Source organism: Protopterus annectens, chromosome 8.part0 (genome assembly GCF_019279795.1).
Source record: "Protopterus annectens isolate FY-2018-M chromosome 8.part0, PAN1.0, whole genome shotgun sequence".
Lineage (NCBI taxonomy): Eukaryota > Metazoa > Chordata > Ceratodontiformes > Protopteridae > Protopterus > Protopterus annectens.
The window spans coordinates 579,879,656-579,902,155 of NC_056741.1; the positions used below are offsets into that span (position 1 = coordinate 579,879,656).

The window sequence follows — 22,500 nt, forward strand, 5'->3', positions numbered from 1 at the left end:
TCATAGAAATCTCTACAAATTCAATTACAAATCTAAATGCAGCTACTCCTCTGTAAAAACATGCATTTTGTTAATGAGACTATTCTACTAATGGGCATGAGAATTATTGTACTTCATAACAAAACATGTTTTGTGAATTCTATTAAAAGCGGGTTTATTAAGTACAATTTCTTCTAGAGCTGAAAAGAGTGCTGAGATACTCAGGGAAACTTCTTCAAAAAACATAATCACAATTTATTTCATAGTATGAAATGTTCTCCTCTCTAATAATAAAATCTTAGTTTAAGACAATTTTGTGCATCCTTAACATATTATCCCTAAATTAGGTCAAACAGTGCAGTGAAAGCAACATCTCTTGTACTTACGACAATAAAATGTGAAGTCATAACAGAATTTTAGCTATGAATGAAGTTACGGTGGCAGATGAACTCACATAAAATCCGAATATAAATACAATGCATTTAAGAAACTCTACAAAGCAGTAAAGGTAAGGAACCACAATAAAGACATATGTACAGGACACAAAAAAGTGCTGCACTTAATTTGTTTCTAAAATCAGGGTTACATGCTTTTTATTAATGTAATTTTTTTTTGCTTTTATTCACACCCCCTAAAGTCTGGACAAGCTGAAAATTGCGACAGTGTCTACTTGAATGATCCTTCCCTTACCTACAGATTATGCTAATTTCACAGGTGGAGAAGTGGTATAGTCCATGTACCTCAAATTCCTCTGATAGTCAGGAAAACTTTGAAGGCTACACAAGTACCCTTTACAAATCTGGGGCAGCATCTGTCCTGGTTGGCCCTATGAAGCCACTGTCACACTGACTGTCAAGGACTAGACCAATCTACATTTATAGGACTTGTGTTTTGCCCTTCAACAGAGATCAGATAGCTGCTGTTCTTTTTTAACACCTTTATTAAATTATCACTTTTTTCATACATTAATAGAAAAAGAAAGCAAAACATACTATTTTTTTTTCATTTACATACATTATATATTACATATATGTTTGTTTCCATTATAACAACTGTCATTCAGTCAAACATTACGTGAATTGTTCACTTCTTGCCTTCTGCTTAAACCTCACTCCTCCTCCTTTACATTATTTTACATGTTTTGTTCCCACAAATTTCATTTATAGCTACGCAATTTGCTCCTTTCCTTTCCTAAGTGTCATACCTCCAGTTTTTCATCTTGTTTACAATACTCAATACTTTAAATTTGGTTGATATAGACTTTGATTTCCATTTTCTAGTAATTGCTTTTTTCCAGTCAACAGAATTAAATGTAATAAGGCCTTACTATGTCTAGACAATTCTGATCATGTGTCATAGCTCAAAAGAATAATTTCCTTAGTTACAGGCATTTGCTCCCCCCATATTTTGGACAGATTACTCAGTAGGGAAGTTTTAAAAATCTGCCAACTCATTACACTCTCAAAAAAAAAAATTCCCAGTTAGCTCTTTTTTCCCTCTCACAACTCCAAAATGTAAGAACTCCAAAAAAGAACAAACTGGTAAAATGACAAAAAAGCAAGCAGGCTGTAAGTACTCCAAACCACACTATTTATTGGGAGAGCTTTCGTGAGACAATGCTCCAACTTCATCAGACAAAAGAAAAGACAACAATTAACCACTTTATATACTTACAAGTGGATGCAATTAAATCAATCACAAATTAACCATCAGTAAATTACATTCACTAATTCATATAGGGTTATAAAAACATCTAACTCCACTGTAGCAAAAGTAAACAATTCAACTAATACAAGATATCTTCTCCATTTACAATATGTATACTTAAAACCATATACAAAACATATCAGAAACCTATACATAAATACATGCATATAATAAAAATATATACGTTAAAGATTAAAAATTAACAAGGTGTAATACCCCTTCAGCTAAAATACTAGGGGAGCTAAACACATAGTTGATACAAGTGTGGGTAATTATAAAGTAAAAATTTAAATTTTAATGATTTTTACTTAACTATTCCTACATTTATAAAATGCAACTTATGTACATCAATATATATATATATATATATATATATATATATATATATATATATATATATGTGTGCGTGTGTGTGTATGTGAATAAAAGACCAAAAAACATGGTCCAGTAGACATGTTGAAACTAAAAAGAAGAAAATTGTAAGAGACATCAATGATTATTCAAAGGGTTTGGCTTATCTCCCATCCCCGGAAATCTGTAAACCTATGGTGAATTCCCATGAATTCTGCTGCCAGCATAGAGAATATTGAACCGGACATACAAACACCTTCAGTACGGTGTAGCGAGCGGATTAGGAATAAGCAGCAGCAAACTAATAACCGCCAACAAAGACAGGCTGCAAATAACAACAATGTGAATAGGAATAATCAACAGGGTTTTCAGGAGCGTCAGGGGAACCAACACAATCAATGGCGGAACAGCAGGAACCAGGGACACCAGAGGAGACGCCAGAATCAGCGAAGGAGATGAATCAGGACAATTTAAAAATCCTTGTAAGTCTGGAAGGAGATTTTAAAATCTTTAATTTTACTTCTCCTGACATTAATAATGACATGGTAAATGTGTTTGCCAAGGGGCTCTCTTTTGTACCTGACAGAAGGGCCGATTTAGTCAAAACTATCATTGATGCGAAATTATTTGTACGCACACTTAACTTGACATGTCTTATGGCTGTTAATTCTTCTCTCTCTAATAACTTAAGAGTGTCTAGCTTATTTAACTCTCCCCTTCAAGAGTCTTTGGCTATCTTTGAAAACGTTTGTGAGATGGATCTAAGAACTATGTTATCTAACAATTCGAACAGCATGAATGCTAAAAAGAATATTTCTTCTGATGAGTTAGATTTCATTAACTTGCTAAATTTATGTAACATCAGAGTCATGAAGCCTGACAAGGGCGGAGGTCTGGTCTTTACGGACTAAACCGAATATATAAATCGAATGGAAGTTTATCTAAACAGTGATGTTTATGAGCATGTCAGCCTTAATGAAGTCAATGGCGCTTATAGGAGGATTAATAGCATTGTTAATGATTTATTTCTAGAAGGGAGCGTAGACATTGACACACACCAGTATTTGGCAATGCCAGCACCTATTATACCAACACTTTTTGGTTCTCCTAAAATCCACAAGGACCTGAATAACCCTCTGTTCAGACCCATTAGTGAATGGGAGGGGGTCTATTACATATGCAAGTGTTAAATTTGTAGACAGTAAGTTAAAACCTTATATAAAAACTGAACCACATATCTGCCATAACTCATGGAGTTTCCTTGAGAACATCAACAACTTAGAATTTAATGAGAATTTCATCTTCCTCATGGTAGATATTAAAGATCTCTACACAGTGATACCACAAGTGTTAGGTACTGAGTGGGTTAGAGAATTTTTGCTCATGAAAGGGATGGATGGTGGAGAAATTTATGTCATCGAAACCCTTCTAGACATAGTCATTTCCTATGGTTTAATGGGCAATTTTTTCTTCAGAAAACAGGTATTACAATGGATTCACCCTGTGGTAGCAGTTTCGCCAATTGCGTGATGGCCTATTGGAAGAGAGTTTTTTTGTTTAACAACATAATGTTCAAAGATTAAGTGGTTTGGTATACAAGATACCAGGATGAAATGTGTTTCATTTGGAAAGGTGAGGCTACCCGTATAGAGTCCTTTATTGCAGATATCACCACTTTAACAGAATTTCTGGAATTTACATTCCAAGTGGGCATAGATTCCATTAACTTTTTGGACGTACATCTGTTTAAAGATAGGGCGAATAGTAGATATGTGACTACCATCTATCGTAAACTCACTTACTCTAATGCTTTTTTACATTTTTCAAGCAGCCATCCTTACCATCAGAAGAAGGCGGTGGTCAAGGGACAGGTAGGGCTGCTAGGATGGTTTTGAGTGACAATGATTACATGACAGAATGTGATTTGTTAAAATCTATGTTCCTCAAGAGAGGGTACCCACTAAGTTTTCTTGAACACATCTTCCATGAGGTAAATACTAAAAGTCTGTTAGGGTATTTTAGACCTATTGTACACAAAGGCTATGAAGCAGTACATAATACATCTTTTGAACAGTCAATTCAAAAGAGGGCAAACCCAACACTTGATGCAGGCACAAGATTTCTTGTTACCTATTCTACAGATTCCAAAAACATTAGGGACATTCTTCTTAAGAATTGGACCATAATATTGGAAGACAATGGTCTTAATAAAATATTGGAAGCAGCCCCATGATTCACGTATAGGAGGGGACCCAATATGAAATGCCTGTTAGAGAAACAGAGAAAAATATGTAAGGGCAGTTTTGGTATGGTATGGCAAAATGTGGTAGCTGCCCTCAGTGTAAATTTTTTAAGATGGGCAATAAACTTTGTATTAGGGATAGAGCATACAACAGTGAAGGCAAATTTAACTGTGACACCAAAGGGGTAGTCTATGTAGCCTTATGCAAGGGGTGCGCATCATACTACATTAGCAAAACTGGAAGAAAAATAAAACAAAGGATATATGAACACCAGTACAGCATACACAAACAGATTACTACAAATGCACGGGCAAAACACATTTTAGATTACCCCACTCACAAGTGTGTGTTTGCAGTAATACAACAGTTAGGACATAATATATGAGGAGGTCCATGGGAACTTAAACTTGAGGAATGTGAGCTTTTGTGGCAAGTTCGCACATTGGCCCACATACCTCCTGGCCTTAATGAATATGTATCAATCAAATGCCTTTTAAAGCTTAAAGCACTTGCTAGGTAGTGCCTATAGCTTGAGCACCAGCACTTCAGTTTTTCTAACTAAGTGTTTAAGTATATTTTGTATGCCTTTCTACAGTAAGTGTCACACTGGCCTTTGTTTGCCTACCTACAGTCAGTGTCATATTTACCATAAGGTTGCATTTATATATACTTGTCTACTGGACCATGTTTTTTGGTCTTTTATTCACACACACACACACACACACACACACACACACACACACACACACACACACACACACACACACACACACATACACACATATATATATATATATATATTCATGTACATAAGATGCATTTTTAAATGTAGGAATAATTAAGTAAAAATCATTCAAGTTTTAATTTTTTACTTTATAATTACCCACACTTGTATCAACTATGTGTTTAGCTTCCCTAGTATTTTAGCTGAAGGGGTATTATGCCTTGTTAATTTTTAATCTTTAACATATATATTTTTATTATATGCATGTATTTATGTATAGGTTTCTGATATGTTTTGTGTATAGTTTTAAGTATACATATTTTAAATGGAGAAGATATATTGTATTAGCTGAATTGTTTACTGTTGCCACAATGGAGTTAGATGTTTTTATAACCCTACATGAATTAGTGAATGTAATTTACTGATGGCTAATTTGTGATTGATTTAACTGCATCCACTTATAAGTATATAAAGTGGTTAATTGTTGTCTTTTCTTTTGTCTGATGAAGTTGGAGCATTGTCTCTGATGAAAGCACTCAAAATAAATAGTGTGGTTTGGAGTACTTACAACTCCAAAATATGCCTTCTTCCTGAGGAAAATTGTTTGAAATATGCTTAGGGTATAAAAATATCTATGCAAACACTTCCAAGCAAAAATCATAAACCTTCTGGATTTTATTGCCTACTTGCAAGCCTTACATCTGTCCTCCCATTGTTCCTTTGTAAACTGATTTTATTGTCTTACTTCCGAATCTTTTCTAACATCTTCTGAATGATTCTTATAGTTATCATGCAATATTTTAGGGTCTATGTCAATACAACGAAAAATCAAAACCTCGAACACTCACATGAGCAAATATGCACCTTTTTTGGAAAAATCTCCTTTCTCTATTCTCATGTTGGCTTAGTTCTTAGTAACTTTATGAATTAAGTATTCTATACTGTTGTTATCATTTTTGTTATGGATATGCATTCAAATATTCACACTCTCTCCTTATTTCATGACCCCCCCCCCCGCTTCATTGTTATCCTCACTTTCCACTTTTAATTATAAACTTCTGATTCTGTTACGTATGTGAGTCTTAACATCTTTTTCTATTGGAAGGAACAACATATTCCACTTTACTCTTGCCCTATTCCCCTCCCAAATAAATTCCTTCATCTGTTTATTAATTATTGTCTACAACTTCTCCTCTTGTTGATAAAAATATTCCTGACCTCTGAAGAAAAATAAAGGGAATAAAACATTGTCACTGCTTGAATCTTTTTATCTATATCTGTATACAAGAGCTACCAGTTTCTCAGATTGTGCAATTTTTTTTCCTACATATCCTTATCTGCCATGGCAGAAGCCTTTTTATTCCATAATCTTAAGCATTTTTTCTTATTGTGTCCCCCTAAATATGGATATTGCTGAATCCTTAATCTCTCTAAACCCTAAACAACTGGAATGAGCAAATCCGTTGCCAACAGACTATACTACCGCTATCGTATTAATTTCACTGTCCATGCCATCATCCTCAGGTACAAGTGCTATACCTGTGTTACTGGGGTAATTTACAAATGCAACTTAAAACTGAAATAAACACAATTTCTAATCAAACATTTTCTTTCGTTGTCTGATACATTTGTCCTGATTTTATAATTTGAAATAATACTATTCTGACACTATTACTTTTATACATCTTATCCTACATGTGATAAGGCCTATGCAATATAGTCTATAAGAGGGATTTTCATCGTGATTCAGGTTCTGGTACATTTCCTCTGTAAAATGCAGGATTCAAAGGACTGTCTAAAGCAATAAACAGTACATGTGCTAATAAGCTGCTCTTCTGTAGACAGCAACATGGTTTAAACTCATGGCTGTGACACAGCTGACATTGTTTTACTGGAAATTTGCAAAACAAAGCACTGCAGATGGTTAGACATTTAGATGGTATTAAAACTGAATATGTATAAATTATAAAGCAAAATAAAAATAATCTACTGTTATGTTCATAGGCCAATTATGATAACTGTATTAAAGGCCTACAAATAGCAACTTCTCCCCAGCCGAAATACTAATCTCTATATTAAAACTTAATAACCATAAAAACATTTGCATAGTTGCTCTTTATATTCCCCCAGGAAACAACATACCAATATTAGAAAACATACTTGCCTGGACTTCCCAAAATATAGATAATGAAACCATTATTCTAGGTGATGTAAATATTGACTAGCTAGATAAAGGCCACAACAACCCCTCAAAAAACATAAATCTTTACAATTTCTCCCAACTAATTGAAGACATCACTAGACCTCACAAAATTCCAACTGGGGCTCCACAATAGACTGAATATTAGTATCCCACCCTTTCAATGTCATCAGTGCAGGCATACTACCTAATACCATTAGTGACCACCACCCAGCATATATCATATGCAAAACTACTCCAACCATAGGCCAACACCAATACAAATCTAGCAAATTTTACTAAGTTCCAATCATCCATATTTAATGAAACCTTAGCTAAAGTAAACTGGAAACCTTTCATATCCCTACCACTTAATGAGGCTGTTGAATTCTTTAACTCAGCATTTCTAGACATCCGAAATAGGCAAGCACCCACCCGCCAACATAACCATGCATGCTGGCTCTCAAAATCCACCAAAGAAGTAATGTCCACAAGGGATAAAATCTGGAAATCATGGCAGAAAAACAAAGACCCCCTTGACTCTACTACATTACAAGCAACTCCGTAACCAGGCAAAACGTCTAATAACCACTGATAAAAAAGACCACTACTTCCACCTACAAGGCCAACATAAAAATAATCCCCAAAAATTCTGGTCTTCCATCAGCCAACTATTACACCCAGGCTCTCAAAGCAATCCATCCCTTGACCCACAAAAAACTCCCATTGAACTTGCTACCCTTTTCAATTCCTACTTCATTGACACCATAGCTAACCTAACCACCACCTTTCCTACAGTTAACAGCACTACCACCAAGACAGCTGATGACCAAATCATCCCAGAAAACAAGTCTACCCTTAACCCTAACCTAAAATTCTCCCCCATACCCACCAGCACAATAAAAAAACTTTTATTTAAACTAAAACCCTGTACCCTGGCCCCTGACAATCTACCCCCACACTTCCTGCAGCTAGCAGCAAACTCTATAGCTTATCCCATCAGCATACTCATTAACAGATCAATTAAAGAATCTCTTGTCCCAGACATCTGGAAAAAAGCATTCATTCTTCCCTTACACAAAGGTGGCACCAACACAGACACCACAAACTTTCGACCCTTAGCAATTCTCTCACCCCTCTCTAAAATACTGTAAAAATGCATCCATGTCCAACTCCTCAACCACCTGCATGAAAATCAAATTTTATCACCCACTCAGCATGGTTTCAGACAAGGACACAGCACCACTACTGCCCTCCTATCCTTCCTTGATACAGTTAACCGGGCACGGGATTCTGGTAAAATAATTGCTTCACTTTTCCTTGACCGCTCCAAAGCTTTTGATACCATTTCCTACACTATCCTACTCTCTAAACTATCCACCTTCTACATTTTTCCCCCTACCCTACAATGGTACAACAGCTACCTCTCCAATAGGCAGCAATCTACCAAATGGCAACAGTCTTCTCTTCCTTCCTCAGTACATCCACAGGGGTAACCCAAGGCTCCATACTTGGTCCTCTCTTATTCAGCAGCTTTATTAACAACTTTCACACCACTCTCCCACAATGCTCAGTAATCCAGTATGCTGATGACTCTACAATAATATGCACTGCAAATTCCAGCTCTGAACTCCAGCAAATTACCCAGAATGCCCTCACATCTACTGAATCTTGGATGCTTAACAATCATCTTGCCCTAAATCCAAAAAAAAACTACTAAACTAGTAATTTTTACTCCTAGGAAAACCACTCCATTTGATAAAAAAAACTCTTCACTATACAAGCCCAAGACAATACCACTATAGAAGTTGTCACACACACTAAATTACTAGGCATTATTATAGATGAAAACCTTAACTTTGACCTACACATAAACAATAACATCAAAAAAACACACCAAAAGCTTGGTATGCTCTACAGGCACCAACACTTTCTTAGCTTCTCTACTAAACAAACCCTTGCAACTACCTTTTTATTACCCTCTCTCCTTTATGTTGCCCCTCTCCTCACTAATATCCAAAATTCTACAAAATCCAAACTTGCTATGTGTTACAACAGAATAGCAAAATTTGCCACCAAGGCCACATTCTCATCCCACCATTGTAATTCACTGAAACAATTTAGGGTGGCTGGAACTCCCCCACCATCTCTCATTCACCCAACTAACTACTGTGCACAAAATAATCTACAGACCCACAGACTGTCCTGCTCTCTCAACTCTACTTGCCAAATACCATTCCAGCAGGTATCTAAGATCTGAAAATCATCTACTTCTAAAAGTAGATAAACCCACCTTACCTGCTGGTCAACGCCTCTATGCCTTCACCTTCGCCAAACTATGGAACTCACTTCCGCCTTCTATAAAAAACACAGGCAGCACCACCACCTTCAAACAAATGCTGAAAAATCATCTCAACTCTTCTTGGCTATGTTCTTGCTCTGTAACCTAACCTCTTCACTCTCCTTACATGATGACTAAACTCCTATGTCTTTTGCTACTAGTGACTGATGATATTTTCTCCATATTTATTTTTATCTTCACTTGTTGATTCTGGTACAATAATACTGATCTCTGTTTATATCAATCTGATTGAACTGATTGAATTCTGCTTCAATGTATATTTTCTGTATATACTGCTGTAATCAAACAAACTAGATTCCTGCTTTTATGTATATATTCTGCATATGTTACTATATTTACTATCTGTAACACTGTTTCTGCTTCTGTACTGATTAATGTTTTTATTTTTTCTGTATCTCGTTGAAGCTTTTCTCCCCGGGCCTCCACTGAAAATGGGCTCTTTTAGGCCCAGTGGACTTATCCCGGTAAACAAATGCAATAAATAAATAAAATCTTCTTAAGGCAAAACTGCTTGTAAATTATGTGTTCTTCAGACATACTACATTTTTTACAATAAATGCTTTAAGACTACAAACTGCTACTGTCATATTTTTGCGGTTAACTTTATAACAGTCTGCTGGTCTGACACATCAAAAATAAGTAAAGAAAGGCACACAAGTGGAGAGACAGCACAATGTATTCGAAAAAGGCTTTATTCCACACAAACATTTTTGTGTGGAATAAAGCCTTTTTCAAATACATTGTGCTGTCTCTCCACTTGTGTGCCTTTCTTTACTTGATTTTGGCTTTGTTGGGCATACTATCCTTGAAATTGTGGTTATATCAAAAATAAACTTGCTATGCAACTAAGGTAGCAGTATGATTCCAAATGTTGATTTAAAGTAATGTTTTAATGTAGCTTCGTTATCTTTCTCAAATATAACAAATGCTTTTTTTACACTATGTATAATATCATTATTGTTGTTATTTGTTGTTTTGAATTAAGTGGAGTTTTTCTCCCCGGGCCTCTGCTGAAAATGGACCTCGTCCAGTCGGAGCATACCAGTTAACAAATGTAAAATAAATAAATAAATAACCATTTTTTTGTGTAACTACAAATTTCTATACCTTACTTCCTCATTCCCTGACTGTGCATATACATCAAATATTTGATAAAATAAAAAGACAACACCACGTCTATCCTTTCCAGTTATTAAAATTAACTTCAACATTTCTTAGACATTTTGAACCCTTATTTTGTAAAATGTCACAACGATGAAATGGCTTTTTGCAGATGTCAGTCAGCTCTGTGTGTATGAGAGTGAGTGAGTTTGGATGTGTGTGTGTGTGTGTGTGTGTGTGTGTGTGTGTGTGTGCTCGCTGTGGTGTTGTGGGGGAGGGGATACTTTTGATACACAGATTCACCTCTAGGCAGACTGCACCTTTTGTTCTTGAATTAAATAAAATGACTGTCATTAAGATGTTCATCTTATGCACACAGGCCTAGGTTTACTCCATCTGTTATGGGACAAGTTCTACCAGAAAAGCTGGGTCCAACTTGCAAAAATGCAGCCTAGTTCCAAGCAGAAAATATGCATGTTTTGCTTTAACCTAGTAAGGAAGCATATGTTCAAAATAAAGAGAGTGCAGTGAACAAGACGTCTGCAATAAATGAAATTAAAATACGAACAAGGACTGAATTTTTGAAGAGAACTGAGATCTCATATCTGCAGCTGGCATATTCATTTGTGATGTAATACAATGTTTTGAATGTTCACAAAATACCACAGATTTATAAGTCATTTACTCACATTTGCACATATGCATACAGATGTTTATATCCCAACCACTGAGCATTCAAGACACTGTCTATCAAACATTCAAACACAAAATGTCGACTATTAAGTGGTTACATTCTTTTTTTTTTTTTTAACCTGGCACTGGAACTTCAAATGTAACAGCCAGCCCTGTGTTAATGATCATAAACAACTATATATCTATCTCTCTCTCTATATATATACATATATATATATATATATATATATATATATATATATATATATATATATATGGGATCTGTACTGATCCCCGATTATCGGCTGGGCATACTAACATGAAAGTGCTTTTCACCGAAGAAGCACTTTCGCATAAGTATGCCTGTTGCGGAGATCGTACTATGGTGCGGATAAGGGAATACTCCCTTTTCCTCACTGTAGTGTAATCTCGGAGTGAGAATATTAAAGTAGGGGTGTGGGGGGGCACAGCCCCCCACATGGCGGGGTGCAGGGGGGCTTGCCCCCCTGCATAAAAGTAGATGTATTGTTTTTTTTTTTAACACACTTTAACGAAAGTGCTTTTTCGGTGAAAGCGCTTTCATTAAAGTGTGTTCAGTGATGGAGGATTCGGACTACTGAACTTTCGTTCAATAGTCCTAGATCCATATATACATATATATATATATAGAGAGAGAGAGAGAGAGAGTGTGTATGTGTTGATATACATACATATATATAAATATATATATATATATATATATATATATATATATATATATATTCATATTCTATTCATATTCTCACACACAAACAATTGTTTCGAGCTCAAGTTCACTCTGACCCCACTTACTATACCACCTCCAAAGTCACCTAACCACCACAAAAGGGCATTCAGCATTAAACACCAAAAGGTATTCCTGCACAGAAGATGATTATTCTACCAAATATGCAGCTTCATGGCTAATTATTTGAATGTTCGACTAAACATACTACTCTCACACATGCAATTATATAGGTATATGTATGTATGCATAAACACTGTAAGAAAAACCCAGCCAAGCTACAGTTTTTACTGTGTGAGACCTTAAATCTCCTGCAAAGGAGGCCAGGGGATATATGCAAATGACCCGTTAAGGGCTTTGTGTTTTTCAGCTACATTGCTTTTGAATATCCATGTCTTTTTATGTTTTTTAACATATTTATGGTTACATTCAGGCCATTTAAGCCAAACCACATTAGCTGTGGACATGTATGTTTCGGTCAAAATATCCCAACTAGCATCCAAAACAAAAGATAAAAAGGTCACAGACAAACCATTCTATTTTTACAGGCACATTAATAAACAAAGTAGGAGCCTGTACTGGCTATAATCTGCCAGCCTGCCACTGTTGCATTTGTACCCTCTCATATTTTACTTATTAGTTATTAATTAAGCATATGATTTTCATTTCCTATTGCCATTGAGAATTAGAGATATCAAATCATATTATCTAAAATATTATGTGTAATTCAAACAGCATCTTTGTGTCCAAAGAAAACTCACAAAGAAAAAAAAATAGCTCCATTCTTCTGCATCAAAATAAAGACAGCATATGTAAAGTACAGGAACTTAGGACAGTGTTTATATATATATGCGTGTTATAGAAATGTATGCGTTGGCTTCAGCACTTAAATTTATAATACAATGGATAGTATAATTGTGTAAGTAAACCTTACCATAAAAGTAGATGCTCTAATAGATCATTGCTGCAGTAGTCTAAGCTACGTGTCCTATCCCAACTGCAGCCTGCCAGCAACACAAAGCTAAGGGTGCCTTTCACTCACTATGTCAGGAGCTTGAGTAAATACTAAAAGAACAGTTGGAGTGCAAAAAAGCTTGAGAATATTTTCTGTGCAGGAGGGAGGCAAGAACACCGTAGACAATGCAAAGAAAAACAAGCCAAACAGTAATTACATACAAAAAGAGATGGAGAAATCCACAGCCTGGCAATGCCAAAGAAGTATCAAGAAAAAATGGGGGCTGTAGGGAAGGGAGGCTACAGCAACAGTGATCTATTAAAACATATACTGTTATGGTAAGTTTTACCTACAAAACTGTATTATATTCAAACACAGACCACTGTTGCAGTAGCCTAAGCTATATGGGTAGATTACCATAGTTTAGGGAAGTAAAAAGAAAAAAAAAATAGATGGCTAATAAATTAAGACTCCAAGAGCCCTGAGAGAATGATCTTAGTAAAGCCTGTTCTAGAGCTGGAAAAGGAACCCTGTTTGTAATGCTTTGTAAAATTGAATACAGGGAACCCTGCTGCTGCCTCTAGAATACTTCTAGCATCCAACCCTTTCCAGAAAGCTACCAAAGAAGCCAAACCCCTTGTGTAATGGGCTATAACCTTGCCTGGAACTGGCTTATTATGATGATTATGACAAATGACAACAGCATGAGACAACTACCTCTTATTGCTCTGTTTTGAAACTGGTTGTTCTTTTTTACTTTCATAGAAGACAAACAGCTGAACAGCTTTCCTGAAAGTTTGAGTCTTGCCTAGGTTACTGAATTGTCTGTGGATATCTAGAATGTAATGGATTTTTCCCTTTGCTCTTTAGGTTCAGGAAAGAAAACTGAGGAGATTGATAGCATGGCTTACAGTACACTCTGAGATGATTTTAGGCCTAAGGGTAGGATCCTTTTCTCAAAACTGCCCCTGTGGAGCACAAAGTAGGGTTGACTTACATAAAAGGTTGTAATTCATATACTCTCTTAGCAGATGTTAGAGAATAACTAAAAAAACTTACGTACTCACCATAATGTTCCATCTGTGTTGTCCATTTTCATTCTTTCTCAGCTGTTGGGTTTGGATTAGTTCCTTGGATTCAACTCGGCCACTTCTTCCAGCTCATGGAACACTGAAACTCTTTGAGCACCTCCCTGTAACCATAATGCTCTAGTCAGCTAACATACCTCCGATCTTGTTTGTGATCCACAGACCTACAAAGTAGTTATGACATAACAGAATCTGTGACTCAAACAAAAGAACAGCTGCTTCTGCAGCATCCTTCAATCTTTCCAAGAGTAAAGCAAGGAGGGAAGTTGAAGAAGAATGAACATGGACAACACAGATGGAATGTTATGATAAGGGCATAATGTTTTTGTATGATGTAGTTATTTTCATTCATTCCTTCCTCAATTGTTGAGACAAAGTCCCCAGCTCCCTATCTCCTGGGAGGACTCTATGAAAGGATATTCCTGAGCACAGCTGAGCCAAAGGCAGCTCTTCCCCTAGAGACTGGATCCAATTTGCAATAAACAATAAAGATATGAGGGTTAGGCTAAATTGGAGCTGCATAAATATCATCCAAGGAAGTTCTAGACAAAAAGGCTGAAGCAGTTACTACAGATCTGATGGAATGGGTTTTTGGTGATTTTGGTAAAGGCAAACACACTTTTTCGTACCCAAAAGTAATACAACCACTTGGCTAAAGTCACTTTAGAAACTAGTTTGCCTAATTTTGATTCAGAAAAAGAAACAATTGTTCAGATTTCCTCAAATTTTTGGTTCTGTGAAGACTGAAACATAACTGTCTGTAGACATTCAATAGGTGTAACATATATTCTCCTTTACTTGAGAAATTTGGAAAAAAGACTGAAAGGTTGATAACCTGATTAATATTGAATTCTGATACCACCCTAGGTAGAGAGGAAGGATTGGTCTGTAAAGATACTCCATCCTTGTGAAAAATCAAATAAAGAGGTTTAGACGACAGAGCCTGTAGTTCCGATACCCTTCTGGCAGAAGTAATAGCAACTATGAAGACAGTTTTCAAGGTCAAAACTTTCAGTTCACACTTAGCTGATGGATCAAAAGGATGTTGGGTCATGGTCTGTAAAAAATATTTAAATCACAAGGAGGATCAGGATCCTTTAATAGAAGCCTAAGTAGATATTTTCCTCTGAGAAAGGTTTTGCAAAGCTTGGAAGATGCTACAGTTGAATTATTTACTCCTACATGAAAATTAGAAATGGCTGCTGTTACAGTTGAGGAACTAACTCCTTTACTGAAAATTGTAGCTAAAAAAATCAAGAACCTTAGAAATTGAAAATGAAAAAGAGTCTCAATTCTTTTTATTGGCCCAAAATCAAATCTCTTCCATTTACTTTTGTAAACTTTTCTAGTAGAAGCTTTGTGGGATGATAAAAGAATTTGATGGACAGGTGAGGAGGGCCTGAAGTGCCTAGCAATTAATGGAAGTGGAGAAACCATGTGGCCAACTTGAGGCCTGAAATGTCCAGATGAGTCATGTCTGTTAGGTGAGAAAGCAGGTCTGGAGTTGGATCCAGACTCCAAGGCGGTGTACAAGATGAGACCAAAGGAAGAGAAACCAGATCTGACAAGGCCAGTAAGGTGCAATGCTATGCCCTTCAGTCGAGATGCTTTCTGGAGAAATTTGGGAATGAGGTGTATTGGGGTAAGCATAAAGGACACCACAGGGCCAAACATGATAGACAGCATCTCTCGGGAACTCCCCCACTGGAGGGATCAGGGCTAAGAACCAGCTGCACTTTTGTTGAGGAAAGATGCAAACAGATAACAGCATGGCTGGCCACATCGATGTAAAATTCTCTCTGCCACATTCATGTTGAAAGACCACTCATGAGGCATGAGAATAGGCGTGTTTAACTTGTCTGCAATTAGGTTGGACTTTCCTGGGATGTGTGTTGCTATCAGAAAGCAATTGGATATGATAGCCCATTGCCATACTCTCATAGCTTCTCAACAAAGAGGGTATGACCTGGTTCCTCCTTGTTTGTTGATGTACCAGCCTACTGACATATTGTTTGTTTGAATCACAACAGTACCGGTTGGGAAGAGTGTCTTGGAATCCCTGCAATGCTAGGAGGACAGCTCTAATTTCCAGGATATTGATATGCGAGTTGGACTCTTTGGGAGACCATGTGCCTTGGACTATTCTTCCCAAGGAATGTCCTCCCACCCAATCTGAAAAGCATCTGTAGTAACTGTGGTCTTGGGTTGAGGGAGAACAAAGGGATGACCTTCTTATATTTCATTGGAATAGATCCACCACAGAAAGTAATTTTTGCAAGGTTGTGTTATTTTGACTTGGCTGAATAATGGTTGTTGGAGAAAAGAACTGCGAATGTTCAATGTAGGATCCTCATATGGTCCCTTGCTAGCAGTACTAAAGTAACTGCTGCTGACATGGATCCCAAAGCTTGGATGATTAGATGAGCAGAAAGAGAAGAACTTTGAATGATCATTTGACCTGGAACTCAATTGTTTGAACCTAGGACAAAGGGACAAAAACTATTGGGAGTGACCGTATTAAACAGAGCACCTATGAATTCCAAAATCTGAGTTAGTTCAAGTTGAGATTTGTTGTAAATGACAGAAATCCCCAGATGAGACCATAGCTGGAGTAAGTAGTCCCAAGCTTGAATTAGATGATGTCTGGTCAGAGCACTTTTGAGTCAGTCATCCAGATATGAAAACATCCAGAATCCCTGCAGTCTCAAGTGAGCTGCAACTACTGCCATACACTTGGTAAACACCCTAGGGGCTGTGGTGAGATCAAAGGGCAGATCTCTGAATTGGTAATGAATGACTCCCAGCAGGAAGTATAGCTATCTCCTGGACTGTCTTTTCCTTTTTATATGATAGTATGCATCCTGCATATCTATTGAGTGCATCCAGTTGTCCTTGTGAAGGAAAGGCAGAATGGACTGAACCATGACCATCCAGAGCTTTTTATACTGAACTGATTGAGTTAGTTTGCAGAGATCCTAGATTGGTCTCCAGTCCCCAGTTTTCTTTGGCACTAAAAAGAATTTTGAATGAGTTCTGGACTCTTTCTGATCTGGGGGGCCTCTTGGATTACTCTCTTTTTTCAAGCAGCTTGTTTATTTTTAGTGCTGTTGCTTCCCTCTGATTGAGTGGAACATTGGGGATTTTGTTTAATATTAGTGGGGGTGGATGGGAACATGATATTATATAACTTCTGGATATTATCCTCCGCACCCATGAATCTTTTGTATTTTCTAGCCAGGCTCTGTGGTGCAGAGATAAACAACCTCTGGTTGCCTCCAGAGAGAAACAGTTGGGCCTTCTTTTAGGAGGGTTGATAGGATCTATCGGAGAAAATGGCCATAGATCCCCATTTATGCAGACCACCTCTGCCATGGAGATGGTGTATTCCATTACAGTTCTCCTTCTGCCCCTGGGGGAACTCTCTGCCATGGAGATGGTGTATTCCATTACAGTTCTCCTTCTGCCCCTGGGGGAACTGTCTCCATGTGGCTCTTGGAAGGGCCCCTGGGATTTTTTTGAATCACATTTTCTTCCCGCCTCATTGGTTTCTAGAAAAGGTCTGTTGAGGGGTTGAAAAATGTACGTCCACAGAAGACAGTGTTTTTCCTTCTTGCTCACACCTAGAGAGTGCATCTTTAACTCTGGGGCCAAATAAGGAACTTCCATCATAAAAAGCACTGATGAAGGAAGATCCAGGCATGTCTTCTGATGGAAATGCCTGAACCTGCTGACCATGAGGTACCTTCAGCCACATGTGAGATAAGCCTCATGGATGACTTTGAAATGGACTGAAACGCAGCCTACTGTAAGGAGATATTGTTCTTTACCTCGGAGGATGTGGTCCCAGAGAGGGATTTAGAAAGTTCTTTAATCAAATCCCTCTAAAGTCTCATAAAATGTGCCAAATAATTCAGTGACCTAAGAGATAAGGTTGCTGAAGCATAAACATGCTTTACAAATCTGTCCAACAGCCTAAGTTCCCTGTTAGGGTGGGTGGACAGAGGAACTCTGTTCTGCCAGTTCTTTCTTTGTGGCCACCACTATGACCATGGCATCAATGGATACTCCTTTACTCCAATATGTTCTGTCCTTAGGTGGTGCCAGGATCCTATCTGGTCTCTTAAGGATAGGATCAGTCATGTCAGGCTCCTTCCACACCTGTTGAGAGACCAAGTCAATGAACTCATCAGTGGAAGGAATCACCCAGGAAGTAGATGGGCCAGCATCAAAGACTTCCAGGAACATGAACTCTTCTTGGGAAGGGTTATTGAGGGACCAACCAGACCTTTGTTTCAGGAGTTCTAAGATATCTCCAAATGAGATGTCATCAGCTGGTGATCTGGAGGACGCCTACCCCTTCATCAAAGACAGTGCCCTGTGTGACACACACTTGCAAACAATCTAAGTGCATCCTTTTGTACTTCCTCTTCCTAGGGACTTCTTTGGTAGGATGCACTAGGGGAAGTGTCAGAAGAGATTAATACACCCTGCTGGGTTCTCTGGAGACTGTTACAGGCTAGCTGTCCTAGTGGAACTGTTGGGCTGAGGCTCTGGATGCAGAATCGAATTGGACTGCAGAGTTGAGAAAGGAAGAGTAGTCTGAATTCTACAAACAGAGAAAGCTCTATCCACTACCTTGAAGGCAGAATGTCTTGGAGAAAAGGACACTGACATATCTGATAAGGCAGCTTATGAACCATTGGTTCTCTTCACCCCTAAGGCAAACTACTCAGGGAAGGAGTTGGAGCCAAGCTATCCAACACCAATGCTCCGAGGGGCACAGGCAGCTCTGACAACTTCAGAGTCAAGTCCAACATCCCAGCGCCAATGCTATGGCTCGAAGTACTCAGTGCTAGAGTACTTAGAGACACCACTGGAGTTGAAGATGCCAACATCTTTGGATCCAAGACAGATGACTCCAGGACTTTGAGATCCAATGGCTCTGAAACCGAAGGTCAGATTGGACAAGGAGCTAATAACAGAGGAATAGTACTACCAATGATCTCCAGACCAGATGGGGTCAGAGCTGGAAGAACTCCCATTTATATCTGTGTCCTGAGGAACTTCCTCATCATCCTTTCCACATTATTGTCTTGAATGATGCCTAACAGACTGTGCCAGAAAGGGAGACTGAATCCATAAAAAGGGGTGAATGGATCTGTGGAGATTTATCAGATCTAGGTTTCAGATCCAAAGCCATCACATTCAACTTTTTAGCTATTTTAAGAGAAGGGTCAGATAACAAGATTTAGTAGTACTCGATGATGTATCAGGAGATCTTGTCTGTGATTCTTTAGTGTGAGAATCTCCATTTTATCTACTCTTTTGGGGGGTTGAGCTCCAGTGGCTGTGGAAGCATGTTTGGAGGGAAGCAATCCCCTAACAATTAGTTTATTTTTCCTATTGATTAAGGCACAGGAATTAAACCCTTTGCAAATATCACAGTCAGAGTCAAGATGGGATGGGCCTAAACAATAGACATACTTTGAGTGTGCATCTGAGTTGGATATTTTGTGGCTCCAGGCCACACATTTTTAAAAACTAAAGGTTGTCAGACAGTAAAACAACTAAAGGAAATTAATTAGAAAAATCCTTTTTTTTCCCCAGTCAAGAAAAGAAAGGATTAGAAAAGAGAAGGAAAAAAGTAAAGTACTATACAGAATTCCAACAATAGTATTTAAGATATACTCTTAAGAGTAAACTAGAAAGAGACTTAACAGTAACTTTTTTATAGGAAGGAAAAACTGCAAGAATATCAGAACATTTGAATAGAAATTAAGCTAACTTACTAAAACAATTTAAAGCTCATTCAGGAGTTTTCAGCAACCACGTCAGAATGCTAGGCCAGCAAACAAGATCTGAGGTATGTTAGGTGACTAGGGTATTATGGATATAGGGAAGAGCTTAAGAGTTTCAGTGTTCCATGAGCTGGAAGAAGAGATCAAGTCGGATCTGGACCCAACAGATGAGGAATGAATGAAAATGACAATAGATCAGTCTTTCAGGTTATGAACCTCAAGTTCAACCTCAGGAGTTGGTTCAAATAGAGACTGAGTAAGCTTCTTGAGCACAAAATTCAGAATCCAAGGAAGAGCAGTTTGTTTCCTAAATGGAAGAGTTTGTAATGCCCCTTTCAAAAACTGTTTAATTTGAGTATTATTAGAAAGAATATCCAAGGGCAAACAACGAAAAATGGCCGACAAATATACCTTGATCGAGGAATAAAAAAGGCCACTAGACAGGAACCCACACAAATAATCAAGAACCAGAGGCAGCTGGGCCTAAATAGGATCCTGGCTCTTTGACCGGCACCAACTAGAACTTTTTTTTTTCCATTTAGTCATATATGATTTTCTAACACTATTTTTCCCACCTTCTTTAGTACCTGCTGCATGTTTTCAGAAAAAAGGTGCCTAAAAGACATCAATATACTATTATCCACATAATTAGCTGAAGAGTTTCTGGACTGGAGAGTTTTCAACTCCCAGTCTTGTGTGAGTATGTACAGTCTTTGGGGAAGCTAATGATAATTGCCCTTGGCCAAACTGAAAAGGAGTGCCACTGTTGCCATGGCCAAAATGGAGTCAACACCACAAATTTTGGTGAATCATCCTGGATCTTTAGAAGACAGTGGATATCAGTGGAAAGAGTAGAAAAGCATATGGGAACACCCTTCCATATGGAATGAGAAAGCATCCGTCTTCCAGGCCTGTTTGGAAGGAGGCCTGAAGCAGAATTTCTTTAGTTATCTGTTCTGAAGGATGGCAAACAGATCTACTTAAGGTGGTACCCCCAGTCTGATCAATTCTTGAAAGACCCCAGGATGATGTTTCCATCTGTGGGGGAGTCTGTCCTAGTCCTGCTAAGCTTATCTGCAATGAAGTTTTACTCTTTCAGAATGCAAGAAATCTGAAGACTCAAATGTAGCTGGGTTGTGCCCCCTGTTTGTTTATGCACCATCTCACTCTGGTACTGTCTGTGTACACCTTCAGAAGTCCTGGAGAGCAGAGATAATTCAGGGCCTAACAAATTTTGATAACTGCCAACATCTCTCTCTTGTATTTGTGTCTTCTGTTCTGCCTACAGGATTCCAAAAAACTTGTACTTTTACCCCTTTTGAGACTGTGCCCCATGACAAGTCCGAGATGTCTGTGGTAAATGACTGGTGGTGGCTAAAAGGGAGAATGGAACACTTGGACTGCAAGCTGTCTGGTCTACCCACTATCTAGTCTCCCACTTTACAAATTCCGTGACTGGAATCTGAAAGGACAAGGGGTATAGATACCAAGTTCAGACCAATCTCAGGTACTACTGCATTTTCCTCTTGTGCAGTCTGACAAGGGAAAGCATGATAATCATGGATGCCATGTTCCCCTGAATCCTGAGAACCTCCTTAGCAGATGCCTGGTTTTGAGTGGAAAACTCAAGAACAACTGTTGAAACAGGTCTATTTTGCCTGGAGGAAAAAAAAAGCTTCTCCCAAGACATAGTCCAACAAACATTCCAGGAAAAATATTTTGTGAGAAGGGATGAGAGAAGACTTCTGAAAGTTCATCTGAAATCACAGAGAAATTCCTGAACAGTTGCTAAAGATTCTTGACAGCTAGAAAAAGAGTCTGCAAAGATAAGACAATCATCCAAATCTGGAAAAATGGAAATGCCTTGAAGTGTGCAATAAGGAAAGATTGGAGCAAGCATTTTATGAATATCCTTGATGCAATGGACAGTCCAAAGGGTAAAACAGAGAACTGATTAATGTAAGACAGATATAGCACATCCAAATGCCTGGCAGCAGGAATGTGATGATAGGCATCCTTTAGATCCAGCTTTACCATGAAAGCTAGATGGGAAATCAGATCTTTGAAATCTATGCAAAAAGGTTTAGAAAAGAAAGCTCCAGCACAGGCCTCTGGAATCCTTCTATTTTGAATAAAAACATTTGTCTTAGATATTGAGAGCTACAGGTTCTATGATTCCCAGTGACAGCATATGGTACAAAATAGGAGGAACAAGAAACATCTGGTTCCCTGGACAAATGGGAGTCCCTGGGCAAGGAAGTAAGGATTCCCACTGCTACATGTACCCTTGTTGAATTACATTCAGAACCCAGCTATCTGAAACAATGTGATGCTGCAAGGGAAGATGAAGTCTCAGAGATATGGAAAGGTTGCCAGGGTGGGGGTTAGGAACCTGAAAAGGCAGACAGTCGGGGAGACTGTGAGGACTATCTTTCACTTTTTGGGGCTTTTTCTTTCTCTACTGATCCTCCTTTTCATTGCTCTTAAAGCCCTAACTACCAGCTCCTTGCTGCTTAAATTGCTTGTTCCTTATTGTAAAAGGGAGCTGAGGAAGAGGGGAAATTATTTAGTCTGGAAA

The 22,500-nt window shown here is 38.0% G+C and overlaps 1 protein-coding gene across 1 annotated transcript in view; it reads right to left on the minus strand.

Moving 5' to 3' along the window:
* ZBTB7B (zinc finger and BTB domain containing 7B) overlaps positions 1-22,500 on the minus strand; it is a 743,831-nt gene that overhangs the window by 316,590 nt on the left and 404,741 nt on the right. The window lies entirely within an intron of this gene.